Raw genomic sequence first — 27,453 nt, 5'->3', positions numbered from 1 at the left:
GTTGCTTATACTCCCTGGAGAGAACTCCCATCCAAACCACCTACATTGTGGTTATCAAGTGCAGCTCCAGCTGCAGAGTTAAAAGAATAGTAATATTGATCTGATAGCTGCTGAATCTGTGAAACAGGAAGAGGCAGGGCCCCAATTCTGAACGAAATGTTTACACCCTTCCAAACCACTGTACGTTCAGAAGAGGTTGGCCCTTCCACAATATTCTCAGATGCAAAGTTCCCATGCTGCACAGCTTCCTGACCCAAGGACGATGCCTCCCTCTGTGCTGTGTGCAGGCAGTGGCCCTGGGCCGCAGCGTACCGCGGGAGCCCACAGCGGGGTGATCGGCAGCTCCCAAGCTATCCTTCAGCTGCTATACAAAATGTGAACCATGTGTCACTGAGCAGCGTAAGCCGGTCTTTCCCCAGCCTGAGTTACGTTCCTTCATCTGCAAAGGAACAAGGAAGAATTCAGCTTTGAATAAGACTTTTCCAGAATTTCTGTCTAGTCTTTAAAGTGAGTCTGAACCAAATCTGTTTTGAGCTTTGAGGAATGCAGGTATCAGAGTGAACTGGTTTGAAAATCAGGAAAATGTCACTTTTGTTCCCCTGCATTTCCTAGTTTCAACAAGAGCTGGGCATAGATGTGTTTGGAAACTCTGATGGAAGCTGTCGTGACAGTATTTCCAGGCCAGTGAAATACAGGAAATATCAAAAATCTTTGGGGGGATTGAGGATGATGAGATTAGCCCATTAGCTTTACTTATCAGTAGAATTCAGAGAATTAGGAAAATATTTTGTTGAGCTTATTGGAGAAAACGAAATCTTTAAGCCTTTGGAAATCCCACTTTAGGTTCTCACGAGCTAAATTGCCAGGGCTGTCTGGCAGGAGAGAGTAATTTTGCATCTGGGAAGATCGTGTGATAGTTCCCAATTTTCTTCATAACAAAAAAAACCTTTCACTTCATTGAATTGTTTCCCTGTAGCACACAAAATGGCTCAGGCTACAAGATCTTTTGTTTGTATTTCCTTTCTTCCAGAGAATTTTGAGTAAATTTTGCTCTTAAAAATTTTAAGTAGGTTGGGGAAGTCATAACTATTCATTATACAACATCTTCTTAAGCAGAGTACCCTTGAGAAAATGTAGTGACTAGAAACTGGAGCAAATATGTATGCCTTATATTGCAAAGTTATTGCTTAACTGAATAAATTCAACTTAAAAAAAGATATATTTGTGAATAATATTCTTATCAGCAGCTACACATGTACCTATAATTCTTCAAATTTCTGGGGTTTTAGCAGGTTAGTAGGCTGTTTTCTTGTTTCCTTGCTTATGAATAGTAGTTGACACCTAATAGAAAATTATGTAGTGCCTCTTTCATGATTTCATTTGCTTTGGGTTTTCTTTTTTTTTAAACAGGAAAGCTTCCTTACATTCTTTACCAAAGTTCATAACAAAAGTGGCACAGTTCATCTGATCTTGTGATCATTGCTTGTCATTGGTTGTGTTACATCGTATGACCACATGGATCAGAAGAAAAAAGGGTCATTTTTTTCTGTTTGTCTACAAGGAATCTTGTCAGGTCTCTGGGCCAAATGCCCCAAAGTTTTAAATGCATATTCTACTGATTATCTAGTAATTCTCATCACATCAGTGATGTCAGCTGGCACTTCACACCTGTGGAGACTTGAGGTCAGATGTAGAGTCCAGAGAGCCATCAAATTCCCATTCAGAGAATAGTTCAGAAAATAGGTGAATATGGGCCAGCTGGCAAATGGAGTACACATGCACTCGGAGCAAAGAAATGCAATGGTCTAAAACATTTCTTAGCTCAGCTGATTTATCTCTCCTTCTCAGTTGATTGTGTAAGGTTTCTTTGTATCTGTAAGATGTTAGTGGGACTATTTGTAAGTGCTCACTCCAGCAAGGAAATATTGCAAAATCTCTCTCTCTCCTGGGGAAAGGAGAGAGGCGGGTGAGTCTGTGTGTGGGGAGCAGAGGGCAGGGAGGGGAAGGGATGTCACCACTGGCAAAATATCTGAAAACCCCTTTTTCTCTTTTACAACCTGTCTCCTTTTATTTAGTATTATTATTCAGTGTCACTACAGGTTTTTGAGTTCCATTAAGCATTCTTCCCTGTCATTTTTCTTGGAAGCAAAAAAGACCCTGGCCCAGATTTTGAATTAAAATATATCAGTATGGCATCACTGAATGCATTATACCAGATCTCTCTCCCTGTTTGGCACAGATTGTCTCCACTCTTACGCTAAAGCAAGTTTTTATCACCGATAAAATTCCTGATGTGTTCTTAGCTGGGAACCAAAGATTTGCGTGCTTTAGCAGAACTGGGGCCTGAGAGGCAGAGGGAATATTTCACAAGCTAGGACACATTTCCACAAGTTGCTCTTGCTCCTCATTCTGGCTGCACGCACAAGTGACTTCATTCAGCAGCCCTCCCTCTTGAAAGGCTTGAAGATTGTTATCATAAAACTTGTGATGCAGTAGTCAAAATCATCTGCCATACCTAAAAGTTAACAATTTAGTTACAGGTTTTGGGAGATTTTCAGAAGCGTGATGGAAGGGATTGTCCAGTTCCTTGAGAAGAAATGGCTTTATAAATTCAGGATTTCCATTAGAAGAATCTAGGAACGAACTCTGCAAGGCCAGAGGGGTGTGATTGGGAATGAGGGAAGGGTGAGGATATAAATGAGAAAGAGGGAACTTCTCAGAAAGGGGTAATAGGCTGATTGTCGTAAGGATTTCAGTTCTCTGTTTCCAGAAGGGCTGCAAGACAGGCAACTTCTGTGCAAATTTCCCCAGACTACTCCTTAACCTTGGTGAATCAAACAAAAAGAAGGCCAAAGGCTTCTGGGTTGCATTAGGAAGAACGTTGCCAGCAGATCAAGGGAGATGATCCTTCCCCTCTATTCAGCCCTGATGAAGCCCAGTCTGGAGTGCTGGGTCCAGTTCTGGGCTCCCCAGTACAAGAGAGATACGGAGGTACTGGAGTGAGTCCAGCAAAGGGCTGCGAAGATGATTAAGGGCCTGGAGTATCGCTCATATGAGGAAGAACTGAGAGACCTGGGGTAGTTTAAGCTGGAGAAGAGAAGACTTGGGAAGGATCTTATCAATGTGTATAAGTATCTGAAGGGAGGGTGTCAAGAGGATGGGACCAGACTCTTTTTAGTGGTGCCCAGCGACAGGACACGAGGCAACAGGCACAAACTGAAACACAAGAAGTTCCATCTGAACATAAGTAAAAACCTTTTTACTGTGAACAGAGCACTGGAACAGGTTGCCCAGAGAGCTTGTGGAGTCTCCTTCCTAGGAGATATTTAAAAGCTGTCTGGACACAATCCTGTGCAACGTGCTCTAGGTGACCCCTGCTTGAGCAGGGGGTGTGGACCAGGTGATCTCCAGAGGTTCCTTTGAACCTCAACCATTCTGTGACTCTTCTCCTTGCAGAAGAGGTATGACAGTTGGTACTGTTCCTCTGGCAGGTATACCAAATCTCTGCATGCATGGGGCCTCACAGCTAGTTTTTTACAACTACTAATTGGGCAACTCAATACCACTGAGCTAGAGGTGAAGTTACCTGCATCATTTAAGAGCACTAATTTTCAAATTAATTGTTAAAAAAAAAAATCAGATTCATTCCTTAGTTATCACCAGCATATTCAAACTCTGGAAACCTTCTACTTCTTGCTTGCTGGATAACCACATTCATATCTCTTTATCAACGCTTCTACAAAGTCCCCACTGACCATATCAGGAAAATGATGCTGTAGACCTATTATAAACAAACACAACGTATATTTATGCTCTGGGCTATATCTGAGTCTCTGGGTATATTTTGTACTTGTAGACTATTGCATTTGTCTATTTATAAACTGCTTAAGGGTTAATGTCAGAAACCAATTTAAGACCAATAAATACAAAGGACAAGTATCTACCCTCCCTTAGCTTCCTCCCTTTTTCAGTGGAGTTGTTCCTGTTTTGTGCTAGTGTGAGGTCAAAAGATCTTCAGCTTTCTATGGGCAGAGTGGGATTAGAAATCTTTTCTTCAGAACACATACTTAACTGTATAGAGTTGATTTCTCTGTGTGAGTGTCTGCTTAGATTACTGAAAGTGAAAACACTTTCATGCTATAAGTAGCTGAAGATGATTGTGAGGAATCCTGTAGCTGGCAGACTGTTTTTTCTTTGCTTCACAGAACTTTCTGAATAGATGAATGCTCTTGCATCTTCTCCAGATTTCCCAGCACAGTTCCCTAGACAATGTGTTCTTTGTCACCCTAAAAAGGCAGTGAAAGAGGATATGATGGCAGTGTCCTGTATCTATCAGTCTTCCATTTGAAGATAAAAGTTCTCACTTTTAGCATAGAAGAGATGACATTTATTAACTCTCTTGCAATTGTTGCTCTTCTTTATGTGATCTCTTCAGATACTATTTAATAGCATGGGAAACAATCACAAAAATGCTAGTTCATGCAGTGTGATAGGACAGGTGACACTGTGACCTACCATCCCAGTTAAAATTTGAAATGACAAATTTTAAAATTCCATTTCAAGATAAAATTGCATTTCAAGATATTCCTCTTCAGTTTCTATGATGCTTGACTTGACTCTTATATATGAAATACAGCCAGCCCCTTCTAAGGCCATTGAGAAATGTTCAGATTTTTAAAAATGCAATTTTGAATGATGTACCTATTTACAGAAATGTTTCATATCTATGAGACTTGCTAAAGGAGTGCAGTTTGGGAAAATGACCACAGCCATTCAAACAGAGTAATTTTTATTAATTCATTTCATTTATGGAACTTTCCTAGAACCCAGACAACTTTTTACCATCAAAGTTTAGGGGTGGAAAAATGCCAAAAGGCAGAGAGGTGAAGCTGAATCTTCCACTGTATAATGTTTAATAGATAAGGGTTTGTTGGCAAAACTCAAACCTGAGTCATCCATAGAGCACTGATGTTTCAGTAGACCTATTTTGAACTTTAAATAAACCTGAATATGGAAAGGAAAGTTTGGCTTTATATCAAAATTCTCGGCATCTTTCCCATTTTTTAAGCCTCGAACATAGCAAAAACTGTTTGCATTTGATTTGGTTTGATCACCCAGAGTCAAGGGCCCTAGTTACAATCTTCCTGAACTTTTATGTAACCCTGTAACTCTTTTCCAGGATTACCAATTCTTGTTGCTGCCCTTCTTAGCCTACAAGTAGCCTCTGCTCTGGTAGATGCTCCCCTCCCACCAGCTGTTCTTTGCTCCACTGGTAGCTTTAATGAATGATTCCAGCTCTGCTAACAGATTCTATTATTTTAGCTCTTAGAAAGAATGTGACATTGTGAACAAAGACAGTGTGTTGCACACAGGATGCCCTTAAGTAAATTTTTCTGAGCCCTCATGAGACTCTTTAAAAGGTTTTTCTATTTCAGCTCTTACAAGAGACAAATTCTTCTGTCTTTTTTTCCTTTTTTTTTTCTTAGCTATAACTTTTGCATCCCTGTGCTAGAAGCTATTGCCTTATATTAGGATGATATACTACAGAATGGCCGTACTGGTCCAGATTTCTGTATACTATTAGAACTAGAATCATCTTTCCAATTTCTGATATGTCTCTTTTTTAAACAAAAGAAAAACATAATAAAACAGCATGTAAAATAAACATGTTATAGCCTTGCCCCTTGACTCATAACTTTTATCTCCATTTCTATTACATGTCAACTCATTGGCAGGGTCTTCATCAGGTTCCTCCCTGTTTGATCTCCCTCCCTTCTGAAGTTCTCTAGGGGAGAATGAGTAGCTGCGGGTGTTTTTCTTTGCTTTAGGCTACAGACATCGCACTTAAGAATCAATCTTGTTAATTTCCACAGGGTTGCAATTGGCACTACATCAGCAATATCAGGAATAAAAAGCAGTGCAACATGGTCCAAAGAACATTTTATTTATGAAAATATGCAGACACAGGTAGACCAAAGTTATCAGTGAATTTGTCTCAAATTTGGTAGCATAAGCCAAAAATAAATGGATATTTTAAGCTTGCTTTCACATTTTCAGAAAGAAATTTTTATTTTATCGTAAAACAAATCTGAGACTAAAATTCCTTATATTTAATTAAATACAGTTTTAAAATCACCTAAAAATAGCATTTTTCAAGTACATTTTCTGAGGGAGGAGGGGGTGTTAAGGAGGGAAAAAAAGCAAAGATTTTGGTTTCAATTTGATTCTGGGAAGGTGTGCCTCCAATTTTTCGTTTTGATCTACCTCTTGTAATTTAATGGCAAAACTCTGCTACCAAGATTCAAATCCATTTCAGCTGAAACAAGGAAAGGGGTTTTCCTTAAGGAATGAAGAATGAGTTGTAAAAACTGCCAATGTTATATCTAGTAAAAGGCTTAGATAGCACTTATCTTTTAAACAGTTGTCCCCTCCTCCTCAAGTAGATTCCACACCTGTGCGCTGGGAGCTTGGGGATAATAACAAGTATTTGAGGACAAGTGTCTGAGAATTGGGTCCCCAATAGGTGATAAGGTGACAGCTACTGATAATAGGTCACAGCAAGGAATAACCAAAAGAAGGTAATTCACACCCCTGAGGTACTCATCTGAGAAGGGGGAGTCCCGGTTCCTGCTCAAAGACTTACATCAGAAGTCACTAGATACAATGCATAACAGATACCTAAAATTCACCACCTACTTGTAGCCCAGTATTTAAAAACAAAATCTTTTCTCAGTTAGTTTAAGCACCTGTAGAAGTCAGCAGATTCTTGCAGAGGAGTATTTCTTTCTGGACCCCATGAGCTACTTACTCCACAGCAGCACAGACACAAGCAGGTGTACAGAGAGCCTCCTGGCCAAGCCGACCTCCCAGACCGCTGTTAGGACATCCTTCTCAGGCACAGGAGAGGCAGGCTTAAGTCTTTGGGTCCACTGGCTGAATAAATACCCCAGGCAGTCTCCTGTCATAGAAAAGATGGGTACACTTGCTGCTGAGGTGCTTTAGCACTTTCAAAGCATACCTGTAGGCATTTCCTCAGAGGACAATGCCATGGTCTGCATCCCACGGGGAAGAAGATCTTGGACTCTACAGCCTGTTCAGGTACCAGGGGCTGCTGGTGGTGGTGCGGCACAGCCCCATCCTCAGTGTTCCCTGCTGGCCAGTTCTAGACAGCTCCCTAGTCCATGCACAGATTTTTGTATTGCTATCCTGAGGCAACTTGTTCTTGCTGTAAACTCAGGTGTTGAATTCTGGGCCTTGGATGCTATACCAAGAACTACATACCTAAAGTAGAGGTACTTGTGCTCCCATTCAGATCTTGCCTCCAATTGATTGTAGGTCAGGATGTCCAGCTCCTGAAAGATCAGATCTTAATGACTAGCTTGCACCTGATCATTCAGATGGTTATATAGTCACACTGTATATACATGATATGATATACATACATCATGAATATACATCTTATTCATGATGTTTCCTATAATTTTGTGATTTGCACCACAATTTATGAAATATTATTTTAGACCTATAACGTTTACATCAGTTAAACAGCAGGTTTGCAGACAAGTTCTGCCTGCACTAAAATAAATTGGAGAGCAGAGAATTAGCAACTCTTCATTAATTTCCTGTTTAATTAAAGCTAACTGAAGCTTTTTCTTGCAAAGGAATGAAGATTCCTGTTACTTACTTATTAGGTCTGAGCTGACACTTCCACAACAATTAATCAACTAAGCACTTTGATATAGTATACCAAGACATGTAAGACGTTCACGTACTCCTGATGGTGCAAATAATTTCTGTTAAAATTACACACCTTGAACTGAAGAATAAGTTACAGAAAAAATACATATAATGAGCAATATTGTCTTGCATACCATATGTCATTCTAGCAGGATATTTTGGGGAGCTAGTTCTCCCTCCAGCCTCACAGCACATGTCTACACAAGTCATCACAGCTAAGAGTTTTCTTTGGCCAAGGAGAAAGCAAAATATTTGGGGCCTATAGTCCACTGGTGCAGCAGTTTTACCTATATAGTCCATTTCCAGTCATGTTATACCCTCACTTCCTTGCCTCCCTATCCATGCTTCCCTTATATTTCTCCAACACAGGCAATAGTGAACACAGCTGCAAACATTACAGCAGATTGGAGAAAGCTCAAAGGGCTCCAGCAGATCTGCGAGAAGGCAGTGTGAGAGAGGTATTTGCCATGAGTACCGGTTGGGGGTTGAGATATACCTAAGGCCACATTTATTGCTGCAGTTGTTTAGGGGAAGGCTAAACATTCCACAATACCTCCTTTCCTCAGTGTAGCTGCCAGGTGCCTGCCATCACATCAGTCCTGCTCTGTCATCTTTGCAGGGTCAGAGGCTAGGCTGCCTGGCCCACCACCTGCCTTACCTACTTCTTGCTGCCTGAGGCACTCACGAGACCATGTGCAAGCAGTCTGCTCCCTGATAGCATTAGGCTTCAGGGGAGGACAAGGCAGATGGGATGGGGAGATGCCCCGTGAGATTCACAGTTGCTTCCCTTGTCCCCCATTCCAGACACTTAGTAAGGGCTCCTGAAGAAGTCAGCATGAGCAAAGGCTGCATACTGGACCAAATGTGAAAATAAGAATAGCTGATACTTTCAGCCTCCCCAGATAAAAGACAGCATAAATGGATAAATGGGTCTGACATCTGGGAAGGGATTACTCAGCAGAATGACAATAACACTCTGAAAGAGACACCTCATACCATGGTGATCCCAGTCTTTTGGAAGGAAAACTCTATCCAGGCTCTTCTGTAAGTGTGAGGGAAGGATTTCCTCCTCTCCCCTCAGCATGTTTATTCTGTTTTGTGGCCATCATTCTGCCCCCTGAGCACCTCGTGCAGGGCAACACTGGACAGTGAGCCTCCCAGCCAAAAAAATGATCATAGTGTCTAACATAGGCGCAACTATATATTGTCTGAAGTAAGAGTTGCAGCTTCAGGTTCTCTACTCATAGGGTTGCAATTGTTTACACAGGCTTTGTCATCATTAACAGGGGTGGGAAAATTATGCAGTCCTCTTCTAAACTACTGCAAAAACTGCCTCTGCTATTGAGCAGTGCCGTGGCCATTCTGCTCATCCTGCCATTGCATGCATGTGTGGTAGTTAAGATGACACAAATGATGGATGTGGTCTTCATGTCTGACACAGAGAGGGAGCTGTTGAGGCTGCAAATAGCAACAACCAAAAATCAAGAGTGAGTAGGATGTATGTGTCTGCTGGCTCTGTATTATCTCTGAAGGATTGTTTGTACCCTGTTTATATTTATGGGGTTCTTTAAATGTGCAAGCAATAAATTGAAAGCTAAAGCTTAATTAAGCTGTGTCCTACTTAGGACAAATGAAGCAAAGGCCTTCTAGATTGTTGCTCTTTTATTGGCAGTTCTCGGAATTTCACAAAAACCTGAAAGCCTCAAGTTTCAGTTGAGAAGCGTTAGGGGAAAAGCAGAATTTTTTCATTCTTTTTTCTCCTGATTTGCTCAGTTACACAGTTTTTCTGCCTTATTAATTGCCTCAAATCGGGTTGATAATGCCTGTTTAGATCTATTTCAGCTTATTTCTTCCTAAATGACAGGAAACTGATAATAACAACTTGAATGTTTATGAACACAGATTTTAATCTCGCTATTGGTATTTGGGAATGTATTTGACTTTATCTTCAGAGCACTTTCTGTTCTGCTAATACTTATCTTTCTGTGTATTTTAGTTTTACTGGATGTGTATAATAAAATGCCCACATGGCATGTCTTTCACTTGGCTAACACAGAACAGGTTTTTCTCTGTTGTTGGGACTTCTGGGGACTTCTTTTCCTCCACACCCAATTATCATTATTTATACAGTTCCATACGTAATAAGCAAAGTGTGCCAGAAACACACATCCCTGATTTTATGATTCTCTCTGAAGGCAACTTTATTTAAAACAACACTGCACACTACACTATAAAGTGTGGCTTTTCTCACAAACAGCTGAGCAGCTACTCTTAAATCCCATTGATTTGTTTTGATGGTGAAGGATGTTCAAGTTAAAAATGCACCAATAAGATTACTTTTATGATATTAATTCCAGGTCAAGTGCATCTGTATCCAAAATAAGTCATATGGATCGGCAGACCTCTGAAAACACTCGCTGTAGTTTCTACATCATCAGAGCCAAGAACAGGCCTACCTCAAGTTTCAACTGATCCCTCTTCACTTTCATTTTTCTGAAAGAATATCTCCATGAGAAAAACCTGTGATGAACAAGAAGTCTTCACACCTGGAAAAGATGGATTTATAAAAAGTAAGAGACAAACACAAGGTTGTGTTTAGTTCTCATATTGATTTTTTTCACTTGAATCAACATAGTTGATGTTGTCTCATAATCCATAATATGGTTTATTTAATGCAAGTGCTCCATAAGAGATACAGTGTCAGGAAGAGACTGCAAATGTAATCTAGTAGATTTGGGCTAAGCATGATCTTAAACTAATTGAGGCCTTAGCCTCTTCTCCTGTAGCTAAAGAAAAGGCACCATAATATTGCTTTATTTGATTGCAAGCTCTTCAGTATCTTCCTCTGTATTTGTATGCTGCCTAGTGCCATGGAGACTTCTCCTCAGTTAAGGGCTGTGGGTGCTGCTGCAGTATAAATAAATGAGAGTAAGAGGAGTGAAGTGAAAGAAGGGATTGTTATAGTCATTCCATTTGTGAAGCTGTTACTCTCCCCTTCCAGCAAAAGCCAATCAAGGTAGAAATGTAGACATTTCCTCAGAAAGTCTTAGTGCAGAGAAATAATCATCCTTGTGAGTGATCTTGCTTTAGAACTGGAATCAAATTAGGCTTCCTTATAATTGAGAACACTCTAGAAATGTATTTATGGCATGAGTTTGCCCTTTCGTCTGAAAAGCAATAAACAATCGTCATGAAAAATAACAGTCAAGGAGGTCTTAAAATTTGAAATTTATGAGAAAGTTGTTTCCTCATACCTAGTGCTGAAACCTTCCTCCATTAAACGTCAATTTGATTTCCTTATTGCAACAATTAGAACTGCTGTCAAATACTGCCTGTCTCACCCTAACCTGCTGTCTAGAAGTCTCTTGAGGAGCCAAACATTATATCCTTTGCCTGGAGCTGGGAACACTGGGAAACGCTTCATCTGCAAGTGGTAATGTAAATGGGGGAGCAGGGTAGGTCACTCTGCAGACTTATTTAGTACTTTGAAAAAATATGGGGAACCAATCTCCGAGCTCTCTAAGCAAGGTCAAAATGGAAAACTTGGAAATACATTTTTCAGCAAAATTCCTCCTGCTCTTCAGCTTCCAGCATAGTGCTTGCTTGTGTCTGTCCTCTAACAGCCACATTGTTCAGAGAGCTCAGCAGAGTGTAGTGCACTAGCACAGCAAAGCCACATGTCTCTGACTTTGACAGTCATGCTGAAATCACCCAGTGCACTGCCCTGCTAATGGAGGGCCCTGTGGGAACAGAAACACTTGAATTCTGTTTGCTCTAAGTAGCCTTGAAAATGCTTTGCAGATGTATCACATTATCAACATTATTTAAACATCCCTGACGTTCCTAGCACACATGGAAAGAAAGCCTGAAGAAACTCCCCAAAGAACATGGTGTGTGTGTGACAGACCTTGCTTTGAAATTAGATCTTTTTTCTCCCCTGTCCCTGAATTTCACCCCATACAAGAGGATCCCTTCCACTTTATTCCATGTAATCTGCTGTTTGGCCTAAGGACGACTGGAAAGAAGGGCCTGAGCAACTCCCTCATCGGTTTCATGGCTTGCAGCCTCCCTGCAGTAACAGCGTAACACACATATGCATGCAGAGATAGGTTGCCAACCACTTTGTGCCCCCAAAATATTGCTTACAGGACTTCAGTAATTCAGTTATATTTGCTTGAGGGCCCTATACAGAGCAACAGAAGGACAAATGATTTTCCACTTGCATAGCCCCTCTAAAGTGCAAAGGCTGTTATTCAGTAATAGTCCTGTGACACCTAGTTTACATTTTCATACCACTGTGTAAATAAACTACTCCTCCCTACACCTCCGTCGGATAGGTAAGTAAATGTTTGATTTTCCTTTCACAGCCACAAAAGCTGACACAACTGGTATATAACACTGAAGTACAGCTTTGTGCTGCTTTGGGAGAGCAAAAATTCATAGTCATAGAAATATGCATTGGCAGGGACCTTTGAAGGTCATTTAGTCCAGCCTTCTGCTCTAAGCAGGACTATTTCCAACACAAGATCAGGTCACTCATGGCTCTATTAATATTAAATAATCATTAAGATTAGAAGGGATTCTTTAGAGTATTACAAATATCAGAAGTCTGTCATTTTGGACTGCTGTTCCCCCTCCCCCCAAAATCATTTATCTTTGTTTTAAAAATGCAGTGAAAACAATTGATCCTTACTTTGCTGTCACATGGCAGAGAAGCTATCAAACCTTGCTCCTTGGTAGGTTCAGTCCTATTTCTCTGAAGATTGTATAATGCACTCTCTGAAGGCAAGTCTTATCAAGCAGGTTCTGCAGTGCCTGCCAGTGACGCATATACATTGTCATTAATAATGTTTCTGCAACTTCATTTATTTGCCATTTATATTGCCACACTTGTGGCAACGCATTGTATTAAATCTGACAATTTGTATATGCAATTAAATGTATACAAATTCAGCAAGATGTTGCTGTTTTTTAAAATACCCTGTCACTTCAGCCTTCAGGGTCACTAAAGCTGTCAAAGTACATTTTTAGCTCCATTTTTGTGCCAAGTGAAAGATGCTGCAGTTATGAAAAACAATTAACCAAAACCATTTGATGATGACATTTGTGGTTGTGAGTGCCTGGCTGAATACACTTACAGGGCTGATACCTACTAAGCCACAGGTTTATTGCAAGTGGATATAATTTTATGCTGTCAGGGAGATGCCTGGAATTCCTTGGCAACCTTTTGGCATCCTGGTGAATGCTCTCCTTTGCCCTTTCTCATCCTGAGGAGCTCAAAACCAACAGACCATTTTACAAGTTGTCTAATGCTCCTCTGAGAAATTGCTAATAACAACGGCCATGGAGGAGCAGCTGGGGTCATACCAGAGGCTGCAGGGTCAAGAGCACTGCTCTGTCTCACTGGACAGCTGACCTCCTTGAATGCCTAACAAGAGAAGGTATTTCCATTAACCACAAAGAAGATAAATTAGCTTTGTTTTGTTTGGCAGGGACACGATGGACAGCCATGTAACTGTCACAGCAGGAGTCAAGGAAGCTGTAGAGCTGCTTGGCTGGTTGAGTGCAGCACAGACTCACAAGTCTGTCAGACATGTAAAATATGTGAATGAGTTTTTTCCTGTTTTAGTGTGTAATTTACAATGGAGAGTGGCCAAACTGACCTAACTACTCAATCTAACCATGTCTAACCACCGCACATGGCCTCTACTGCCCCAGATTTTACTTCCTTCTGTGAGACAGATTTCTCTACTCACCTGAGAGGCTCTTGATTTCACTGGTATCTTAGGTAGTTTTGGAGATCCAAACATATTTAAGTGATAACACAGACAGATTTTGCTACATTTGGAATCGCAGGCAATCGTTTTTTCAAAAAAGTTGGCCTGATGCTCCACATGTGGTACCACATGTGGTCATTAACCTCAGGTAAGTGCAAGGGAGAGACAAATTCTTTATCAAATCTGTTTAACACTGATTTTATATAGATTTGACCATGCAAATCAAGGAAGGTTCCAGTACCTTCATTTTGTTGCATTATTCAACTGCCAGTGAATTCAGTAAAGTAGCTCCTGCTTTATCCTGGAGACATATATATACGTGTAAAAAAAATATTTATTTATTTATTTATTTATATGTTATATGTGCGTATTACTGAAGCTGGATGTTAGTTCACAGGAATGGTTGTAAAGTAGTGCATTTTTTTGTTTGGCCAACATACCTTATGGTCATTTCCACCTTCTAGTAAGAAAAGAGATGAGCTGAAGTACTTTATTTCCATGAATAAGCACTTAAGCCTGAAAAAGTAGGGAGTTATAATTTCTGTGTTGCAGTCAACTTGCCTACATCATTTCTAACTGGCCAAGTGATGTGTCTGCATTTGTAAAAATATGCAGTTTACTTTCATAAACATGCACATGAAAATATACAGGCAATGGCAGCCAATGAACCTTCATGACATGTAAATAATCTTACAACCTTCAGTAAACCAGCTAATAAATTATCAAGCCAAATGAAAAGCATAAAATAGCATCATAAAAATAAATGACATCTCTTGCTGGAATCGTAAATGGTAGAACATCAACCATCAATGGCCCCAATATACTTGAGTCAGAAAAAGTTCAGTAGCAAGAATGAGAACAAGGAAGTTCTCAGCCCATTACCTATCATGTAGGAGCCTGGTCTTTAACAGATGTTACAAAACAAAAGGCTGCATGAGTCTGAATACTACCTTTCAAAAAACCTTTGTCCTTTTGAAAAATGAATGTATTTCCATTCATGAAAAGAGAGGTTAAAAAAATGGACATAAGAAAAGAGAAACAGGTATTGTCAAGTTACAGGTGATCTGGTCTTCCAAAGGGAGACTTGATTACGCTTGATCAGCATATCTTGAGGGCAGCAGCGGGAACATGCAGGTCTTACAGAAAGCTGAAATTTTCATTGTGCAGATAACCAGAGCTGAAACACCCTGCAGTGATCCACTGAAAAAACTCAGCCAGCAGGTCCCGCTGGTACCTGTTCCACGTAAGTATTTTTCTTCCTTCTGCCCATAATAACTGTCCATCTCTTTCTCCATCCTTTCCTTTTTTTCAGGAGGGGAGGAGGGAAAGGAGAGAAAAGAAAAAGTGAAGGAGAAGGAAGGGAAAGTTTAAAACCAAGTGCCAAAGAAAATGAAGTGTTAAACTTAAATTTTCATTAAAAAGCTTACTGATAAAGTGCAGGCCTCCCCCCAACCCCACTTACCAAAATCATTTCCTTTCTAAACCTAGCATTAAAAAGCCTTTGATGCATTTATTATAAAGTGTTTTCTGTTTGGATCAACTTCAACTTCCATCCATAACCACACTGAATAGCTGAAAAACAAAATCCACAAAGCTATGAACTGTGAGCTAGCCTGACCACAGTAGATGACGGGCCTTTCTCATTTTAAAGTTGGACTGCAATTTCACAATACAGCCTCAAGTGGAAATGTGGAGCTGAACCAACAGCAAGATAAGAACAAAGTTTTGGCATAAACACAGCGTTAAAATTTATTTTTTGCTTTCTTCTTTTTTCCGGACAAGGAGGAAAGCTAGGTCGGTAAACAGCTGCTATCACCTTCACCATTTTATTTTAATGAGCATCATGTGACGAGGATTTTTGCACTTTTCTGCTCTGAGCCATTTCTGTGGCAATGTGCTACAGAGGAACAGTTCTTACTATACTGAGGGATCAGTGTTTGATCTAACCTAAACAACTAAATTATCTTAAAATTAGATTTTACTGTCACTGAGAAGAAGACATTGCCCATCTCTGGAATCCACGCAATGTTAACTCTGATTTTCTTGAAAACAGATAGTGTTTTAATCCAGTTTCAATGTGAAGGGTTTTTCCCCACTATTTAGCTGCAATTTTTGATTCATTAATTACTTGATTTTGTCTCTAACTTTAGTAATAATATTGTTTCAACTAAGAGACATTAAATAATTTCAACTCTGTTCTCTGTTCAATTATTAGTTGATCAGTTGTTGAACAACAATTGCAGGTGGGTTCTGCTTTTCAGCCTCTAGTTTTTTCCCACTTCTCTTTTTTTTCATATTTCTGCTCAGATCCATTGCCAGCTGAGTCGAACCACGAGTGTTTTGTCCATTTACTTCTTTTACTGCTAAGATGTTAAACAATTCCCTGATTTTCAGCACAATTCCACTGGCGATAAACCAATCATTTTCTAAAAGAAAAGCAGAGCAGAGCCGGTTCCTAAATTTTTGTTTTTTTCAGAATTATCCAGAATATGGTGGGCTGTTCAGGAAATCCTGGGTACGATTCGAGGAGATGGACAGGCTGGGGACCAATCTCGAAAGGCAGCTTGGACATGGCACCCTGCTTCGGAGGGCTGAGGCCAGTGATGATCCTCAGCCAAGGCAGACTGCAGCCTGGAGCCTGGCTGCGGCTTCGGGAAGGGAAAACGAGAGGCTCTTGGGAGGAGACAGGGATTTACAGGTGAGACCTGCTGGAAAGGTTTTGGCAGCTTTCTTTATGATCGCCTTCCTCCCCTTTCAGAGCTTTATTATTTCTTCTTCCATGCACAAGACCTTCTGCCTCTCTTTTTAATCAGTCCCAGATTTTGTCAGGCAAGCTCTGCTTTGTATTATTCTGGGTGCTTTGACAGGGACTAAGGCAATGCGTGTCCAAAGTATTTCTACCTCCAGGTAACTATTGTATATATCACCCTGTAATATTAAATAATTCTGTAAGTTTTTTCTTTTTGTAATTAAGCACAGTAAAAAAGATCACAAATAAACTATTTCAGACTATTTCATTCACTACAGTAGCTTCACTACTTCAGTTCACTACTTCACAGTGTGGTATTCAAACCATTCCCCCAAACTACCTGAAATCCTTCAGAATCACATTGGTGAATACTAAAGGTCAGATCTGGTTTGTCGTTGTCTGTGGTGGGCGGGTGGGTTTCCAACTCACACTTGAGCCAGTGACCTAATTGTTTGGAGAGCAGAAAGACTCATAAAAGACACTGCTCCCAGAACAGCTAGAGATGCAAAGCAGTGTTTTCAGTGAGTGCCAGGAAAATACCAAGTCCTGAAGTGTGTCCTGCCAGATAAAATGGTTTTCAGTTCACTTTTAGGGAATTACATAATGAGGTGAAATAAAAAAGTTGTTTCCCTGTGTGCCAGCATGATTCCTTACCATCTTAAAAGATCATCTGCAAAAACATGCTTTTAACATTACTGGCGACCTGCTCTCTCTTTCCACCACTGTGTTAAAGGGGACACGATGCCTTTGCCAGTGTGTCAAAATTGCAAACGTGCAAAGTGGGGTGGGATTTTCAACATGCTGAGCACTGGCCCAGTTCTATTTCACTGGATGTCAGTGGACTTTTGCAGACTGCAGCGGAGCAGCTAGGGCAGAACTTTCTGTACTTTAGAGAATCCCACCTGTTTCTCTCTGTGAGGAACTGGCGAGATAGTTTTGGTATGTAACTCATAAAATGTATGTTTCCTGCAACAGAAAATGGTTTTCAACTTGCAGCAAGCTGTGATAAATGTCATCTGAAAATGCCTGCTGATGTTTACATATAATCTGAGCAAACAGTCTGCTCTTCTTATTGGTGGTCTCAGAAGAAAAAAAATATTAAATTTACCATTGTTGTTTTGTACAGTTTCATATTATCCACTACAAATAGCTCTCAAGTACACATAGTGCTTTTTCCATAAACAAAAAGGGTAGTTAGTTTTCTGGTTGCTAGAGGAATGTGAAATGGACTGAACAAATTCAAATTTCAGTTCAAAACTCAGACAGAAATTCCAAATTTCTCTTGATTTCAGATTCAATCTATGTAAAACCATTAAGTTTCACATGCTGTTTGCCCAAAAACATGCATCAGTTTATAAGTCCTAGAAATACTGTTCAATCTGAAGCTTTACAAGCGTTGGGGTAAATTCAATATAAACAAATAAGTGTTGCAAATCTGAGACTGTCTGGCTTAAAATTCAGGTTTGTAACAAACTTGAAAAACAGTGAACTTTGTTTGTTTTTAAAGTTAGTGTTTTAGAAATTTCCATAGCTCCTTTCCTTTGCGCTATCACAGGTTCTTTGAAAATCCAGTGCTTTGGTGCATGTTAACATTGTGTATGTTGATGTTCATGTAAACTGGGAAGTTTATCGAATAAGCAATATTTTACACAGGTAAAGGCTGAACTAGTAGCGTGTTTAGAGTTTGGCACTTAAAGTTCATACTGAATGTTAAAGGGAAGCAGCAGACAGAAAAACAGGCAACCCTAAAATTGCAGAAAGATGGGGAAACATTAACATTCTTGGATCACCACCTAAGTAGACCCTTTACATACGCAGAATGAGTCACCAGAACAGTCCAGACTCCAGTTTGTCCCTTGGGTATGGTAGTCAGCTGTGTTTAGTTTTTCGTTGACTCAAGCATATCAGTTCACTGCTTTATATGTTTTCCAGTTTTGTCAAGTCCCCTCTTTTCTGATATCCCTTTCCCCTGATGGTCAATTTGGGAATCACTGTCGCATAGTGTTCACACACTGAGATACCACTTAGTCATCTCTGTAATGGCTTTCTTACAGCTATTGGGATTTAGTTTCTGGGAATACAGTTATTTTGCTCTGCTGTTCAGATAACATTATAAAGTACACCATCTTGTTACAGTTTCAGTTTGTTTGATTTAGCATCTCTCTCTTTTCTAAACATCACCTGTCTGCCCCTATTTATACAACACAGGACAGTTCAGATGCCAAATGGGAAGTTCCCCCTAATTTGGAAGTATCTGCATCTAGTTCAGTTATGGTTAGAAAGCTAGAAATTGACTTATTGTATTATTTAGGATGCACTGTGCACTTTTTTTTTTAAAAAAACAATAGCTAACTTGAGCTAATCACAGGTTTTAGGATGAAGGAATAAAGAGGCCGGCTGTGTCATCTAGTCCAGTTCTCTGCAATTCCGCAACCAGTTAAATATACATATGCCAAATATACCCACACACCAGGAAACTTTCCCAGCATTGCTAACAAAATTTAAGACACAAAGCCACAAAAACTACATGTCATAGGTAAACAGCTGGAGAGACCAAGCGTTCTGCTGCTGTCTTAGGTCCCTGCTACAGAAGGGAATTCATTACATGAAAATGCCCTGGCTGGCAAAAAAAAAAAAAAAAGAAAAGAAAAAAAGTTAGCTTGGGGAAATGGGATAGAGAAACGATAGCAACACTACCAGTTACCCATCAATTCAGTGTATGGGCCCCATGGCGGGCTCTGTCATGCATGGATTTGAGTTTCTGCTGGGATCAGTGTTATCTTGGACAGCCAGACAGATTCAAACAAAGGCCCTACAGCAATGATTTGTTTATGATATGTTTATTTGTTTGATCCTCACACTGGGAGTGTTACTTGGAGGGGGAAAAAAAATCAGAATGAAATTTGTGGTTTATCATCACAAGATAGAAAAGTCAGCCAGAAAAGAAAAATAAAAACAAATTATTTTGAATGTTCATGGGAACTAATTAAAGTAGAACAGCTGGCTGATCTGAGACTACACAACAGGGCTTAATGACCTGTTAACATGTCAGAAGGGGAATGTGTGGTCTGATTTACAGAGGCATCAAATGCCTGAAGCACCTATTTGCTTCAGAGCAGGGTACTGATGCTCAGTTATTTGAAAAATGGATCAGTGATTTTAACAAGGATTAGAAGTCTTATCACTAGTTTGATAGTGGTGTTTATTTAGCTGATTCCTTCTCAGGCCCTTCTTGACTTGGCATTTCCAACTTCAAATTCTTTATAGAAGTTGGTCTTCTGGCATTTCTTCAAATAAATGGTCATTTGCAGATGTACAAAACAAAGCATTCAATGAAATACCAGGCCAACATATGTAAATACGACTGCATTGACTGCAGTGGGAGTTCAGCCTGCTTACTCAGAGGCTGGACATGACCCAAAGAAAAGTTGTGACTTGCCCGAGATCACAGTGAGGAGTCAGCGTCAGAATGCCTAGCACCTGAGTCACGTACGCGGCCGAGTCATCCACACCTCTGCTGGTACCTGGCTTCATACAGGATGCATCATGCCTTCTTCCTTTCACTCACCCTTGGCTTGCTCCTAATTTAAACTGAGCAATCCTAACACTTATCCTGGAGTCAGATATGTGTACGTGTCCCTCTCAGTCAACATGGTATTCTCCTTCCTCATTCTCCTTCTCCATCATTCTGCCCCATCCAGGATTCGTGTCAATGGCTCAGCCCTTTCTCTGAGTTTCTGTAAGGAGTGTGGATTTGGAGCACACCATCTCCCTTATCACCCATTCCTCACTCTGGCTTGCTCCCTTCCCTTCCCTTACCCCATCTAGGAGTTTGAGGACAGTGGGACCAGCCCTGACTTCTATCCATAGATGATGACTACCATGTTTTTCTCTGATCAAACCAATCAAAATCTTTCCCAATTTCTGATCATGATAAATCTTGTTTGGTGTGGTCAGGGAAAAGTTTCACTTCACTTGAGTTGCAGCTGGGGGATTTCTTCATTAGTAAATTAGCATGAAGTGTAGGTCGCTCTAAGATTCTTGTTTAACCTGGTGCCTGTCTGCATGCAAAACCTTACTGCTGTCGACTTGCACAGTTTTTATCCATAAATAGCACAATGTCTGTCTGCAGCTAGAGCCAGTCTTGTGATAACATGGGTCAGAAACCAGAGAGTAATGTGAGAAAAAGTGTAATCTTCAAAAATAATCCCATGATTTGTCAGCAGATCTCATAATTTGGGAAAGCTGTAACCATAGCTGTACTGTTGCTGAGAGACTGGCAATGCTGATGGATGAAGAGCTGCAGGTGATGCCTAGTTAACCAGGGCTGTATGGACAGAAATCGAGGGATGACACTTCCTGGAGAGGAGACAGCTGAAGGTTAATTGCAGCAAGATGGAGACAGAGGAAAAAAGATAAAGGGGAGAAACTTGTATTAAATCCAGCTCGTATTCAAGAGACTGGGATGCTTGTATAGCAATGTCTTGACACATCCAGAGGGAGTTCACACCCAGTTAGAGCTCCAGCTCAACTGAAGTTGCATTATTTAGGGATGGAATGGTCCATATCCACTGTATTTTACCACCAAATACAAGAAGGAAGGTAACAGTGATGCCAAGCAGTTTCATGACACTTGACAATGTTCTATCTCTCTTTCAGGATTCTTTGAGTTTTTTTGAGTTCAGTAGCTTTGTTTTGGGCTAATATCAGTTAAAAGTTGCAATGCCTGATTCATTTTTTATAATACAGCAGCACTGTCTGTTTGGAAAAATTTTAATGTGTATATTTGGACAACAGTCTTCTGCTTTGTATGTTCCAAACAGCTATAGGAAAACTTGAACTGAGGCATAAAGTGTTTAATATTCTCAGATTTAAAATTCATACAGTGAGGAATGCCAGCCAATTACAGTAATTATTATTCATCGTTTACACCCATTGTCACAATATTTAAAAAAAAATCAGGAGGGGTGTGACCACAACACCTTTTCCTCCATGAGGGAAGTCTTTACTTAAGTCTTACCTTGTTTTGACTGACTAGCGCTTAAATCAAGGTTGTTAATGTCTCTGTGTGGACATGCCTAAAACAGGTGGACATGTCTTTTAATGGGCAAAGAACAAATACAGATTTAAAAAAAATGAAGAAAAGTAAGCAGACAAACCTCTCAAGTTGCTCAGATCAACTTTGGAAAAATCACAAGAATGGGTGTGCTGGAATAAGTATTCTGAAGCTCCATCTTAAATAGAGTTAGCTGGCTTTCAATTGCCTTGGACAGAAATAAGCTTAATATACTGAAGTTCATATAAATGTGTCTTCAACACCACCAGCTGCTGAATCAGGATTATCCCCATATGTGAAGCAGACACAAGAATCATCAAAGCTTCCTCATCTCTCTCTCTCTCTCTTAATCTATGGTAATTGCAATTTATAATTAAAAGCCATTAACATTCTCACATGTTGGCCAGCTAGCAAAAAAAAAAAAAAAAGTGTAGTAGCTTTTAAGTACATTGACCATAAGGTCAAATCCAGAACCCCTGTGAGTTGCCCAGTTCCCATAGGGCATGCACAGAGCTGGAAGCCCTACAAGAGTGATTCAGAAAGCCTGTGTGCTGAGGAAGGCTCTGCCAGGACCTGGCAATAGGGAATGCTGAGCACAAGGGTATGTCTAAAATCCCATCCTTCTCGGAGCCCGAGATGCTTTGCACAGGCTGTCTGTTTAGCTATGCAGGGTCTGCAGCCCAGAACCCCTTTGTGAAGGCAGGTGCCTTTCATATTTTTCATTCAAAGGATAAAACAGAATATGTTATTTTGTTTCCAGGAAGTCATGGAAATAGGCTGCTCTTTTGCACAACAGTCAGGTTCTTGCAGCACCTAGGGAAGTAGGAAGCCTGAAATGATTTCCTTCCCAAACTAAGGAGATTTAAACCCAGCCCTCTTAGCTCCAGCTGAATGGCCCAGCCACCTCCTTCATGACCACCCACTGGTGCCGGGTTCAGCAGCCCCAGGATGGTTAGAGGAGCCACATCAGGAAGCACCAGATCCAAACCTCTCACCTGCTGCTGGATGTCTAAACTACCAGGCTATAGACGCAAGCTTTTTTTCCCCTTGCTCTGCACAGTGGCACAGCCTCAGTGGGCAGGATGAAGACAGCCCTTGCACTTGTTTTTGAACCCCCATTAGTCTTGGCACCAGCCTGCCCAAAGCAGGGGAGCTCTGCACAAGCACAAAGGCAGGACTGAGGGCATCAGGTCATACAGGGAAGTGCTACATGAACCCAGGTCTCCCTGCTGTTAAGTTTTTGATTAGATATTTCAGTTTCACTGAATTCCTGCCTTGAATTTGTAAATCCTTAATTGGATCTAGTCCTCAATTCACAGACCTCCTGGCTATAGAATAAAATGGATAAACCATAGCTTGAGCCCATCAAGAGATAATATATATTTCCAAAACACGTTTGGCAGTATAAATAATTTTAATAAAGCCAGCCCCTCTTAAACCGCTTTGTTAGACCACTCCATCAAATGGAATTTTATAGTGATAACTAATGGCAAACAGGTTGAATTAAAACTTCCCATTCAAATAAAATACAGCACTGTCACTTCTCCTACCATACTGAATTCTCACCTAAAAATAAGAAACAATAAAAAGAAATGTATTCTCATGTTCCTCAGCAGTAAAGTAACAATATATTCCAGCTGTCTGTGTGCAGCTTGTGTCAGACTGCAGTGGTTTGTTTTTTTTCCAGCAAGCCACTCTTCTACCTGCCAACAGGCAAAATACAATAGCATAGCAAAATGCCAAAACAGATTAGTCACTTCTCTTCCAATGTTTTCTGACTCTTTTCATCTACAGATGACATAGCAAATTATAGGAAGGATGAAAGACTGTGAAGTTGTAGGTCAACAGTTAGATCTTTATTATTTCATTCAGCTGTTAACTTCAGCAAATCTTGTAACTTTTATGCTTATTAACACAGCAGTAAAATATTTTCTGTTTTCTCATGAACTCCACAATACATTGTATTTCTCATTGCAGGTGAGAAGTTTGACAATGAAGATATGTAAAGTACAGGGTGTGCTACTCTTAAGGTAAGGCTTAATTGGTGAAAGGGAGAGCAAAATGATCGATGACTACAAATTACCTGCATGAAAAATAAAAGTCATTAGGAACAATCTGTTTTTTTCATGGCAAAAGAGAAGAGGGTGCCTAAAAGATATGTGCCAGACAGGTCTTGAGTTCAAAGCTGATTGGGAAAGGAACTGCAGAGCCTCTCTGCTACCGTGTGATGATAGCCTATGCCCAGTACTTCTAATAAGGCAGAATTTAGTCCTATTAGCCTTCTTCCCTCTACCCTGTAAATCTTTTCCTGCTAGCGACAGATTTACTTAGCACATGTCTCAGTGATTTACAAAAGCAACTGAGTGATAAAATGGGTTGATTTGCAGCCAGTCTACATTACTGATATTTATATTGTTCTCTCACCCTGGTCAGTGTTTGAAGAGCACTTTGCATGGCAACTATCAGCATAAAGCTGAGCATCCTCAATCTGTTCAGGTCCAACCAATCATATGAGTTTCACTCAGGAAGATCTTCAAGCTGTTATTGCAAAGTATGATTTGTATGAAATTGAGTAGGTAATTATACTGACTCTGCCTGGGCTTCTTCATTCATTTTTACTTTTTCAGCATTACATAAAGCAGTGAATGGCCTCATGGGTCAGATTTTCAATTACCCTTCATCTTACATACTTATTTACATCATAGCAAATTAAAACCATTCTGGTCAGGAAGTGTGTAGCACCAGCATGAACCTCTTATCTCCGTCTGATAGAGCAGCTGTAAAAGCGTCTCAAGCAAGATTTTTAACACAGAAGGCCTGATTGCCACGTACGTAATCCTGGGACAGAGAAATAAGCTAATCAGAGATGAATCTTTAACTGAGACCTTTAAAGGGTCAGCCCACATTGTAGAAGTTAACAATATTAATATAATGTCAGCTCTCATTGAACTGAGAGCAAGAAGAAGGTGACTGGGAACAGCCAGCATGGATTTACCCAGGACAAATCATGTCTGACTAATCTGATTGTCTTCAGTCATGAGATGTCTTTGATTCTGCGGACAAGGGGAGAGCAGCGGATGGCAACTGTCTGGAGTTTAGCAAGGCTTTTGACGTGTTTTTCCATAAAATCCTTACAAGCCAAATTGAGGAGGCATGGACTGGATGGATGGACTACAAGGTGGGTAGAAAACTGGCTGGACCATCAGGCTCAAAGTGTAGTGAGCAGTGGTTTGAAGTTAAGGTTTTACAGTGAGAGCAGTCAAGTACACCACCACATTGCCCAGAGAGACTGTGGCATCTCCAACCTTGGAGATACTCAGAATTTGGCTGACGGCCCTGGGCAGCCTGATCTAACTTAAAAGCTAGCTTTGAGCAGGATATAGCACCAGCTGCCCTTCAGAGGTTCCTTCTAACCTAAAATATTCTATGATTCTGCGACTTTCAGTCAAATGAAGCTTTTCTTTTGTCTCACTAGAATATGAACAAGAGTTGCAAAAAGCTCATTTAAAAAAGAAGCATTTAAAAGACAAGCTCTTAGTGAAACCCAGAACCATTTGGTTTCTTGTGCAACATCTGAAAAAAGTTGATGCCTAAGACATGCATTCAGAATAGGCAGAGTACTGAATTTTATTCTCAGAGAGCAGCCAGCTTGATCAAGCATGTGATGAAAAGTGCTGAGCTCAAGATGCTCCTTATTGTAGGTCCTGGGAAGTTCCCTAAGTCACACAATATTCACAGCCCAGATCCCCTCCCAGTGTAGGCACCAACAATCTTTTTTCCAAAAGCCGGACAGTATTTGTTTTCTGCTGCCATATTCCAGTGCAACCTTCAGAAAAATGACTTATTTGCCTTTGTTTACACTGTAATAAATTGAGAGAGAGAGAGAGTCAGTCACTCAGTCTTCCTTAACAGACTCCTTAGTCAAGAGCAGGAGGAGAGTTGAATTTCAAACACAACAAGTTCTTAAAGAAAGCGACAGTGTCAGCTGTGTTTGTCAAGTGCCTAGTTCTGCTGCTGTCCAAATGCCTCCTGGATAAATCCCTTCAAGGCCTCAAAGAAGAGGCATGCTTCGCTTTGGGGTGCCAGTTTAGCGTTAATTAAGTTCCAAGTGTTTAGTGCTGTGGACACAAGGCAGTCTTAGAAATGAACAGAGCTGCAATTCTAGGCATCTGGAGAATGCTGAGGTCAAAACTAAGGTAACTACAGAGTTTTAAACAATTTACTTTAGATGGCAATTACATGAAGGGTTTCCAGACCATAACGCTGTATGTAGACATCTAACTCTGCTCTGCTGCATGACACGGGGGGCCCGCAGGACAGCTCACACCTGGGGTAACCCAACAGTGTTTGCGTCAGCAGCTCTCATGGGGTCATTTTCTGCCACTGCCAAGAGGTTTGATTCCTCAGCAACTCTTACGCCAGATCCACCATGGATCTTGTGGTGTAATGCCAGATTTCTGCAGTCAAATTGATTGCCAGCCCTTCCTGACTCAGAAGCCATAACCCGCCCGAGCCAGTGTGCACAGTCAGCACACGAAGGCCCCTGCACCCCAGGGAGATGCTGATCTGTGCCACCTTCTCTCCCTAATCTGTGTCATCCTCTGCCACTACTGCTGTTTCTGCACAACTCTCCCTTCCCAAATGTACTAAACAGTCACAGGACAAAGACACTGAGCAATGATCTGCAATTCTACAGTCTGTGCTTTGGTTTTTAACCTCCTCTTTCCTGACCTGATTTACAGCCACCACAAAATTAAATAAAAGTTAAACCAAGTATCGTCTGGGTAAAACTCATAAACTGAACTCTTATTGAGCTGATATTACTACATACAGATTTTTTTTTTAATAAAGGAAAAATGCTGGGCATAGTAGCAATGACTTAATCATATGGTATTTGTAAAACAATGACTTAAAGGCCTGTCACTGAAAATTAAATAGCTTGCTTGACTTCTGAATGCATAATTTTAATTCAGACATTCTGTATATTAATACCTGATATTCTATGTACTCCTTAGGATGATCTTCCTCCTATTCCAGGAAACTCCAACAGTCCTGCCTACCATAAGTTCCAGGATGAGGCAAGGGAAGGGGCAGATTGTCTCTTTTCAGGAAGAGCCATGGCCTCTATGGTCTTTTCCATAGCTCTCATTCAAGACCAGGCAGTTTCCTTCCCTCCACTGGAGTCTGTCAAGGAGCATCTTGGTAACAACTCTGCTTTCAAGCCTGGCCTTAGTTAGTGCAGTCATTATATTCATAATTCATTTGGGGTTTATGACAGAGTTGTTACTCCTTGTCTGTTCCATGCTGTAACAGCAGTAAAAGTTAAATGCTTTCTTTTACATCCCTACAGTCGCTGCTGAGAATTGGGATTTTTGGGCTCTGTGGTGGTGGCTACTACCATCTAAACTCTCTGTCAATAAATATCTTAAACCCTTTTCTCGGGCCTGAGCATTTTCATTATGTGGTATCTGGTCCCAAGTGTCATTTCCTAGCATGGGGTGTACATTTTGTTCAAAATGCAGTAAAAGATACAGTTGAGGAGTGTCTAATAGTATTTTTATATGTATAAAGATGTAGTGAGATGACATACAATACAGATAGCAACATGCCAGCCATGGCAAAATTGCTAACTGGTCTTTTCAGTCACAGCCAAGCATGGAAATTAGCCTAAAATCCAGTCTGGTACTGGGATTTCCTAGGTCCCTATAAGGCTCCTTGAGATACCAGCACCTTTCTATCAGCCTAACCTAATCACATAAGAATAAATAAACTTCATTCTGTGCTGCTCAGTGGTTTTCTCTCGCTTAAAAGAGACTCCAGTAGATGACTAACAGACTCGTAGCTCATATGGGCAACAGCTCCAACCTCCCTCTGAAACATATTCTTATGGCCACCACCAGCTACATCTCAGTCTTGTAGCAGTTAGCTTTTGATGGACTGTGGCTCTCCTCAGTTCTACATGGATTGAGAAGATACCTTCCTCTTCTGTAGGACAGCCAAAATCAAATGCTTTGTGTGGTTTATACAGGCAAAATACCTTATGCGTACAACATATATGTTGAAAGAGAAGTGTTGAGAACCCACTTACACTCTCCATTCTCAGGCTAAGCCCTGGCAAGAACTGTATAGTCCAC

The 27,453-nt window shown here is 40.6% G+C and overlaps 2 long non-coding RNA genes across 2 annotated transcripts in view; both read left to right on the top strand.

Annotated features, from left to right (window-relative positions):
- Positions 1-10,256, top strand: part of LOC106499522 (uncharacterized) — a 109,681-nt gene extending 99,425 nt beyond the window's left edge. Inside the window, exon 3 of the long non-coding RNA XR_001295200.2 lies at positions 10,095-10,256. This is a non-coding gene — a long non-coding RNA (uncharacterized lncRNA). The remainder of the gene's footprint in view (positions 1-10,094) is intronic.
- Positions 10,257-10,259: 3 nt separating this feature from the next.
- LOC136995383 (uncharacterized) lies at positions 10,260-26,639 on the top strand. The gene is made up of 4 exons (XR_010886959.1): positions 10,260-10,307; positions 14,682-14,757; positions 15,991-16,212; positions 26,335-26,639. It is a non-coding gene; the product is annotated as an uncharacterized lncRNA (long non-coding RNA).
- The last annotated feature ends 814 nt before the right edge of the window (positions 26,640-27,453 follow it).

Source organism: Apteryx mantelli, chromosome Z (assembly GCF_036417845.1).
Source record: "Apteryx mantelli isolate bAptMan1 chromosome Z, bAptMan1.hap1, whole genome shotgun sequence".
NCBI classification, from domain to species: domain Eukaryota; kingdom Metazoa; phylum Chordata; class Aves; order Apterygiformes; family Apterygidae; genus Apteryx; species Apteryx mantelli.
Note: the sequence above shows the minus strand (reverse complement) of the source record. Positions and strands in the feature narration are given on the sequence as shown.